Here is a 9,274-nt window from a genome sequence, read left to right on the forward strand (position 1 = left end):
CAGAATTGCAAGCAATTTCCCTTTTCCAACAGCAACTCAATTCGGATGCCCTCCTCCCTAAGTAGAAATTGCTACATAACTAAAAACAACTGGTGAGGTAGAAGCCCACTCTCCCATCAGAGGCTTTGGGATATCAGTGGTCTAGATGTGTGCCAGACAGGGGGGAGTGACATATATTTTTTCTGGTATTGCAACCTTTCCTCTTATTCAGGTTTCTTTCTCTCTTTCTTTCTTTCTTTCTTTCTTTCTTTCTTTCTTTCTTTCTTTCTTTCTATTATAATTATGTACCGCCTTTATTTTCCAAGGATCTGAAGGTGGTGTACATGGTTCTGCGCCCAATTTCATCTTCACCCTGAACTGCTGATACACCCTGAACTGATGCTGAGGAACCTGCCTCCTTCTCTATGCAAGCTAATAGAGGTATTGTACATAGGTGTCCTACCTGCGGGATCTTAAAGATATCCAAAACAGTGGCCACATAAAAGGAGATTTCAGAATCCAGTCCCCCAATGACCCCAGTCAGATTATTTTCAACATCACATATATAGTTAGGGACAAATTTCTCCACCATTGATAAAAGCAGCATTGTGGCAAGATATGTGCTCCTTGCACTGATATAGCTGTCATATAAGCGGAAGCCCAAGGTGATATTGGGTAGGATGTGAGGGTCTTTGTTGATCTCCTTGACTGCAAATGCCAAGGCCAGTATGTACTGGTAACCCTTAGGCACCACCCTAGAATGAGAGTTGCAAACTGTTTCAGTAGGAACATCAACAGTTATTTCCTTTTACATATCAACACAGTAGTTAATCATACTGAGTTCAGTGGGGTTAACTCTCAGTCTGTTCTACTGTTGAACAGCTCTTATAAATAGAAAGTTCTTGATGTTTAGTTCAAATCTCCTTTCTTGTAACTTGAATACCCTGATTTGGAGCAAGAAAAAACAAGTGTGTTCCATCTACCTGGTGACAGCCCTTGAGATATTTGAAAATGGCTATATTTCCCCTCAGTCTCATCATAGCTAAACATACCAAACTACCTCGATCGCTCCTCATAAGGCTTGGTTTCCAGACCATCTTTGTTGCCCTCCTCTGCACATATTCTAGCTTGTCAATATCCTTCTTAAATTGTGGTGATCAGAACTGGACACAGGACTCCAGGTGACCAAGGCAGAATAGAGCAGTACTATTAATTCCTTTCACCAGGACACTATAATTCTGTTGATAGAGATCCCTTGAACCTTTACATATGAACTACTGGCAAGCCAAGTGTTCTTCATCTTAGATTTGTGCATTTCTCCCTATTGAAATTCATGTTACTTTTGCCCCAGTTTTCCAATTTTTTAAGTTTAATAGTATCTAGAGCAGGGGTTGCTAATGTGGGGTAATGGGAGGTTTTCCCTTACATGCCTGAGGTCTTTTTCTGACTCTTACAACATCTCTGGTCCCTCTGCTCTCTCCCTGTAATGTCCTTGTATTCATAAGGCAGTGATGGTCCTTGGAATTCACTGAAGACTATACTTCTTAATAAGTACCGTTCAGTGATGAAACAAACCTTAGCCTAAGATCAAAAAAAATGAAACCATAAGAACCTCCAGTTTCAGAACAGGTTTTTTAAAATTCATTCTTACTTATACTCGAGTTCAGATAAAGTCTATCAGTATTGGCTATTCAAAGGGTCTCTCCCAGACACACAAATATACATCGATTTCAATACATTTCTATTCATTTCCCTATCCAGAAAATGGAATTTACCCCGTATTGTCTTAATTCACAAGAGATTCCTGAATTTTTTTGCCTCACCAAAAGTCCCATTCAAATCTAAAGTGGTTTCCCCCAGGTAAATTAGAAGAATGATCAAACTCTAGGTTTGATCATTCCTCTGCTGTAATCAATGAGTGGCTTAGTACTTACACAAGCTCTTCAGGCAGCACTGGTGGGGGTTCTTCAGCGAATGTTGCTGGAGAGGCGATGAAGCCACCATGGGAAACAATGCCACCAATGAGGAACTCTCCTGGTTGATGATACATGTGAAGTGGACTGTGTGGACCTTGGAGTCTGCATTTCTCTAAGTGAGCCTGACATACTTTGTAAGAAAACAGTTCCAGCAGCAAGACCACTAAAATCACCATTCTCAATTCAAAGGCAACTGTTTGTTCTAGGCAGAAACCACTATTTCCCTAGCATTAGTATAATTTATTTCTCCAAGATAAAAACTGTCTCATTTGAATGGTACTTTATTTACAATCTGGGACTATCCAAAATCAGACTTGAGGCTCCCAGAACCTATTTAAATTATTCTGGTAATTTTAGTATCCTTTCCGTTACTTTTGCAAGTAGCCACTGAAAGTCCACAGGGGTTTTTGAGAAGCCACAGCTTTAATTATAGCCCTGTTCATAACCAAGTTGGAATGTAGTTATTTATTCAATGCTTGCGAACCCCTGTGGAATTGAAGAAGAAAATGTGTTTGTCACATATTCAGAACTATTGTGTTTAATTCCCTTTCAGTGGATAATAAGGGGCCTGTGGTATATAGGTGAAGTTAGAAATTCATAATAGAAGACCTTGTAAACAATGGAGAATCCAAAATGTAGTACGGTGTGGCAATGACCCCTCACCATTTTTCCAGGGGGGACAGTTGCGTTCCCTCACTCTCAGCCTCCTTCCCAGATGGCCTAGGCACACACATCTGCTGGCCTTTTTTTGGGGGGGGGGAATTCTCCTTGGCCGGTGGATCTCAAAAGGGAGGGGTCTTAGTATTGACATTACAGGAGCCAGAATCTAGTACTAAAAGAGTATTAGAATTGATTCAGGAATTTGGTCAAGTTGCAGGATTTAAGTTGAACAAGTTAAAGACTAAGGTTCTTGAGAAAAATTTAACACCGATCGAGAAAGAGAGGTTTCAGAAGGAGACGGGATTAACATTGGTAAAGAAAGTAAAATACCTGGGGGTTAACATGACTGCTAAGAACCTAAATTTGTTTAAAGATAATTACGAGAAATGTTGGTCAGAAGTGAAAAAGGATCTTGAAATATGGTCAAATCTGAAGCTTTCCTTGTTTGGTCGAATTGCTGTTATAAAGATGAATGTATTGCCAAGAATGCTATTTTTATTTCAATCATTGCAAATTTTGGACAAAATGGATTGTTTCAAGAAGTGGCAGAAAGAGATTTCTAGATTTGTCTGGCAGGGCAAGAAGCCCAGAATAAAATTTAAAATATTAACTGATGCTAAGGATAGAGGTGGATTTGCTCTGCCAGACCTTAAACTTTACTATGAATCAGCAGCATTTTGCTGGTTGAAAGAATGGCTGCTTCTTGAGAACACAGACATTTTGGATCTAGAAGGTTTCAATAATGTTTTTGGGTGGCATGCATATCTGTGGTATGACAAGGTTAAAGCTCACAAAGCATTTAAAAACCATATTGTCAGAAGAGCATTGTTTAATGTCTGGACAAGATATAAAGACTTACTTGAAAATAAAACCCCAAGGTGGTTATCACCGATGGAAGCGAAGGCTCAGAAAAAGCTCAATATGGAGGCCAAATGGCCAAAATATTGGGAGATTTTGGAACAAGAAGGCGACAAATTGAAATTGCAGAGTTTTGAGAAACTAAAAGATAAAGTGCGAGATTGGCTTCATTATTATCAAATAAGGGAGGCTTATAATATGGATAAAAAAATTGGTTTCCAGGTGGAAAAATCAAAATTGGAAACAGAACTGTTAGATCCCAAAACTAAGATACTTTCAAGAATGTATAACTTGCTGTTGAAATGGAATACACAGGATGAAACGGTTAAATCTGCTATGATTAAATGGGCACAAGACGTTGGACATAACATTATGTTTGCTGACTGGGAACAGTTGTGGACCACCGGTATGAAATTTACGACATGTAATGCCCTAAGAGAGAATATTATGAAAATGATATACAGGTGGTACATGACACCAGTCAAGTTTGCAAAAATATATCACTTGCCCGATAATAAGTGTTGGAAATGTAAGGAAAATGAAGGTACATTCTTTCACCTTTGGTGGACGTGCCCAAAGATTAAGGCTTTCTGGGAGATGATATATAATGAAATGAAAAAGGTATTTAAATATACCTTTCTGAAGAAACCAGAGGCCTTTCTCCTGGGCATGGTCGGCCAATGGGTGCCAAAGAAGGACAGAACTTTTTTTATGTATGCTACAACAGCAGCAAGAATACTCATCGTGAAGTATTGGAAGACACAAGATCTACCCACCTTGGAAGAATGGCAGATGAAAGTGATAGACTATATGGAATTGGCGGAAATGACTGGCAGAATCCGCGACCAGCGAGAAGAGTTGGTGGAAGAAAATTGGAAGAAATTTAAAGACTATCTGCAGAAACACTGTAAAATTAATGAATGTTAAAATGATGCAGGATTGAAATGAGATGGTTTTAGTAACAAAATTAAAAGAATATGCAAAAAAGGGTTGATAATTAGATGAAAATATGATGTTTAACATGTCAAGATTTATATTTAGGATAAAAACAAAGAGGGAAAGGATTTTCTGAATTAACTATGTGAACTGGAATACAAAAAAAGGGAGGTGTGAGGTCAGGAAACGAGTAATTGAAATATAAGACATGAAAAGTTTGATTTGTTTTTAATTGTTTTTTAATTTTTTTTACATATTTTGTATTTTTTTCTGTATTTTTGTATCTTTTTTCTTTGTCTTTTTAATTTTTATTTTCCTATATTGTAATTTTCTTTGTTTGTAAAATCTCAATAAATATCTTTAAAAAAACAAAACAAAAGGGAGGGGTCTTTCCAATCCAAAAGGCACCATAAATGGGCCACTCACTGGTGCCTCCTGGAGGGCAGTGCCTTGCTGGCTGTAGCTATTGGCTGCTGTCTCGTCTGGCCTGGCAGTGAGGCTTAAATAAACAAACATGGCCCAAAGACATGGTGACCACAATGAGGTGAGAGGTGCATGTCGAGGCAGCCTTGGTGGTCCCTTCATAGGGACCCTGGGAGCAGATTGTGTAGAGAATGAATCCATATGAGATGAGCAGGCCAATAAAAGAAACTAGTGACAAAATTCCACTGTTGGTGATCATCATGACCTCCAGGGCATTTGTGTCAATGCAAGCCAACTTGATGATTCTGGAGAGGTTGAGTTGGTGCCCCATGCCCTCCTGTATGACTCCTTTTACAGCGGCTTATGAAAATTATCTCCTAATTCTGTCAGCCTATGTCAGCTGGTACCGTAGGGAGAAAAAGGATTCTTGAAATCTCTCAGACCCCACAGTTCATCCACACCCAGGTGAGGGGGTCAGGATTCCCAAAGTTGCCGAGCCTGACTTTCCAGCCTTTTGGGTGAATTTTAAGTCAGTGTTCACCTTCATTCAGTGATGCTGATGTCTCTGGCTTCTTCTGCAAACTTCTGCCTTTTATTTTTAAAATATGTATTCTGCTTCACTTCCACTAGGGCAGGGGTTGGGGATGTGTGGCACTCCAGATGTTGAGGGATTCCAAAACCCACCAACCCCAGTCAGTATGGAAAATGGTCAGCAATGATGAGGGCTGTAGTATAGCAATATCTGGAGGGCTATAGGCTTCCCATCCCTGCTCTAGGGGGATTGGAAGCAGATAACAAGAAAAGAAATAATATGTTTTACTGTGTTAAAGCGGCTGGGGAACACAGCCAGATGAGTGGGTTATAAATTACAAAATTATTACTATCATTATCATTATTATTAGTTATACTTCCTTCCATTCCTATCTCCACTTGAATACCTGGACCTTCTGCAAGGGGGGGGGGCATAATCTTAGAGATACTCATTAACAAGCATAGTTACCTTGCTGTATAACAGTACAGATGTCTACGCAGAAATAAGTGTTTTAAGATTTAATGGGCCTGACTTCCAGAGAAGGGAGTACAAGCGGGCAACGTAGGCTCTGGTTTACGGTAGAAACCAAGATAAAGCAGTGGCTTTGTGCCCTTAAGAGCTGTATAACAGGAATAAATTCAGAGGTTAAGCCTGGATTCTAGAAAGCTGAGGTCCATTATGGGAATACAGATGCAACCTGAAGTTTCTCTGTCCTCTTTGATGCCACTTTCAATCTGATTAAGCTCTGGTTTACTTGTATTCTCCATTCATCATGGTTAGGTCTAATCAATTTTATCTGCTCATTAAACATTTGCTGAAGGATGCCAACAGTCAGTGGAAAGTCCAACAATATACTTGCCAGAAATATAATACATATTTGTATTAAGAATACAGTGTTCTGATCCATCACTTGTGTTGGTGAAAATAATACTTTTCAGTGTGGCTTTGTTGAATGCTCTGCCCAATGAACTGTACAAGGTTCTTTGTTGCCATCTTTTCCAAGCACTAGGGCAGAAATCTAGTTCTCTGAATTTCACCAAGGAGACCTGATTCAGACAAAATCTTGGGGGGAGGGAACCCAATTCAATGGGGGGTAAATTATTTCACAGTACATAGATAATCTATGGAACTCAATGCCATAGGAAACAATGGAGGAGACAATGCATTTGCTTTTGGATACGGCTTGAAGGTTTAATCTCACTGTAAACAAGTGGTACAGTGATAATAAAGTATTTCTATTTCCCACAGGAATTTGGTTGGTCAGTGTGAGTACAGGCTGCCGTACAAGATGGGCCATTGGCCTGACTCAAGAGGATTATCTTACATTTCTACGATCTTGAGTATGGATAGTTGATGATGAAATCTGACTGTGAGCAGTACAGAACAATAGACCATAAATGAATACTCAAATATTCCATGGCCTGCAATAGTACAGTTTCACATTATACTGAAAGCTGTGAGAATTAAGGCTAGATACAGATTTCCTTACATGTATATTTTGACAAGAATTGCTCTAATTCTTTTTTTTTTAAGAAATATTTATTAAGATTTTACAAAAACAAATATACAAAAACACATAATAAAAGAAACAAAAAAATAAGAATAAACACCCAGAAAAAATAAGAAAAATTAAAAACAATTCTTTTTCATAACTTAAAACTCATTTGCTTGTTTCTTTGACTTCCTCACACCTCCCCTTCTTGTATTCCCATTTAAATAATCAAATCAGCAAATCCTTACCCTCTTTCATTTCTATTATCTCTATAACGTAACATTTTATAGCTCATTATTTTCATCCATTATCTATTCATTTTTGCATATTCTTTTTTTGTGTTTTTACCTATTTATACCCTTTTTCCATATTCTTAAAGCATTACAGCTGGAAACCACTTAATTTCTATCCAACATCATTCTAACATTCATTAATTTTACAGTATTTCTGTAGATAGTCTTTAAATTTCTTCCAATCCTCTTCCACCGACTCTTCTCCCTGGTCTCGGATTCTGCCAGTCATTTCTGCCAATCCCATATAGTCCATCACCTTCATCTGCCATTCTTGCAGGGTGGGTAGCTCTTGTGTCTTCCAATACTTTGCAATAAGTATTCTTGCTGCTGTTGTAGCGTACATAAAAAAAGTTCTATCCTTCTTTGGCACCAACTGGCCAACAATGCCCAGAAGGAAGGCCTCTGGTTTCTTCAGGTATATTTAAATACCTTTTTCATTTCATTATATATCATCTCCCAGAAAGCCTTGATTCTTGGGCACGTCCACCAAAGGTGAAAGAATGTACCTTCAGTTTCCTTACATTTCCAACATTTATTATCGGGCAAATGATATATTTTTGCAAGCTTGACTGGGGTCATGTGCCATTTTCATAATATTCTCTCTTAAGGCATTACATGCCGTAAATTTCATACCTGTGGTCCACAACTGTTCCCAGTCAGCAAACATAATGTTATGTCCAACATCTTGTGCCCATTTAATCATAGCAGATTTCACCGTTTCATCCTGTGTATTCCATTTCAACAGCAAGTTATACATCCTTGACAAAATCTTAGTTTTGGGTTCTAACAGTTCTGTTTCTAATTTTGATTTTCCCACCTGGAAGCCAATTTTCTTGTCCAAATTATATGCCTCCATTATCTGATAATAATGAAGCCAATCTCGCACTTTGTTTTTTAGTTTCTCAAAGCTCTGCAGTTTTAATCTATCTCCCTCTTGTTCCAAAATTTCCCAATATTTCGGCCATTTGGCCTCCATATTGAGCTTTTTCTGGGCTTTTGCTTCCATTGGTGACAGCCACCTTGGGGTTTTATTTTCCAATAGATCCTTGCATCTTATCCAAACATTGAACAAAGCTTTCCTGACAATATGGTTCTTAAATGCTTTATGTGCTTTAACCTTGTCGTACCACAAATATGCATGCCACCCGAAAACATTGTTAAAACCTTCTAAATCCAAAATGTCTGTGTTCTCAAGAAGCAGCCAGTCTTTCAACCAGCAGAATGCCGCTGATTCATAGTAAAGTTTAAAGTCTGGCAGGGCAAATCCACCCCTTTCCTTTACGTCAGTTAATATCTTTAATTTTATTCTGGGCTTCTTGCTCTGCCAGACAAATCTAGATATATCTTTCTGCCACTTCTTGAAACAATCCATCTTGTCCACAATTTGCAATGTTTGAAACAAAAACAGCATTCTAGGCAATACATTCATCTTTATAGCTGCAATTCTACCCAACAAGGAAAGCTTCAAATTTGACCAAATTTCTAAATCTTTTTTCACTTCCGTCCAACATTTTTCATAATTATCTTTAAATAAGTTCCCATTTTTTGCTGTCATATTAATCCCCAAGTATTTCACTTTCTTGACCACATTCAGACCTGCCTCATTCTGAAACCTCTCTCTTTCAATCGGTGTTAAATTTTTCTCTAAAACCTTAGTTTTTGACTTGTTCAGTTTGAATCCTGCCACTTGACCAAATTCTTGAATTAGTTCTAAAACCCTTTTAGTACTAGATTCTGGCTCCTGTAACGTCAGTACTAAATCATCTGCAAATGCTCTCAATTTGTACTGTTTGGCTCCGACCTGTATACCTTTAACCAACCGGTCCCTTCTAATCATATTCAGCAAAACCTCCAGGACCGATATAAAAAGCAATGGGGAGATTGGGCACCCCTGTCGTGTCCCTTTTTCTATCCTGAATTCTTCCGTCACCACATTATTTACAATTAATTTAGCCTTTTGTTCAGAATATATTGCACCTATACCATTTTCAAAACCTTGGCCTACCCCCATCCCCTGTAGGTTCTTTTTCATAAAACTCCAAGAGATATTATCAAAAGCTTTCTCCGCATCCACAAATATCAGAACTGCTTTAGTGTTTATATTCACTTCTAGTTTTTCCAAAAT

This window comes from Podarcis filfolensis (assembly GCF_964270895.1).
Source record: "Podarcis filfolensis genome assembly, chromosome: 13".
NCBI classification, from domain to species: Eukaryota; Metazoa; Chordata; class Lepidosauria; order Squamata; family Lacertidae; genus Podarcis; species Podarcis filfolensis.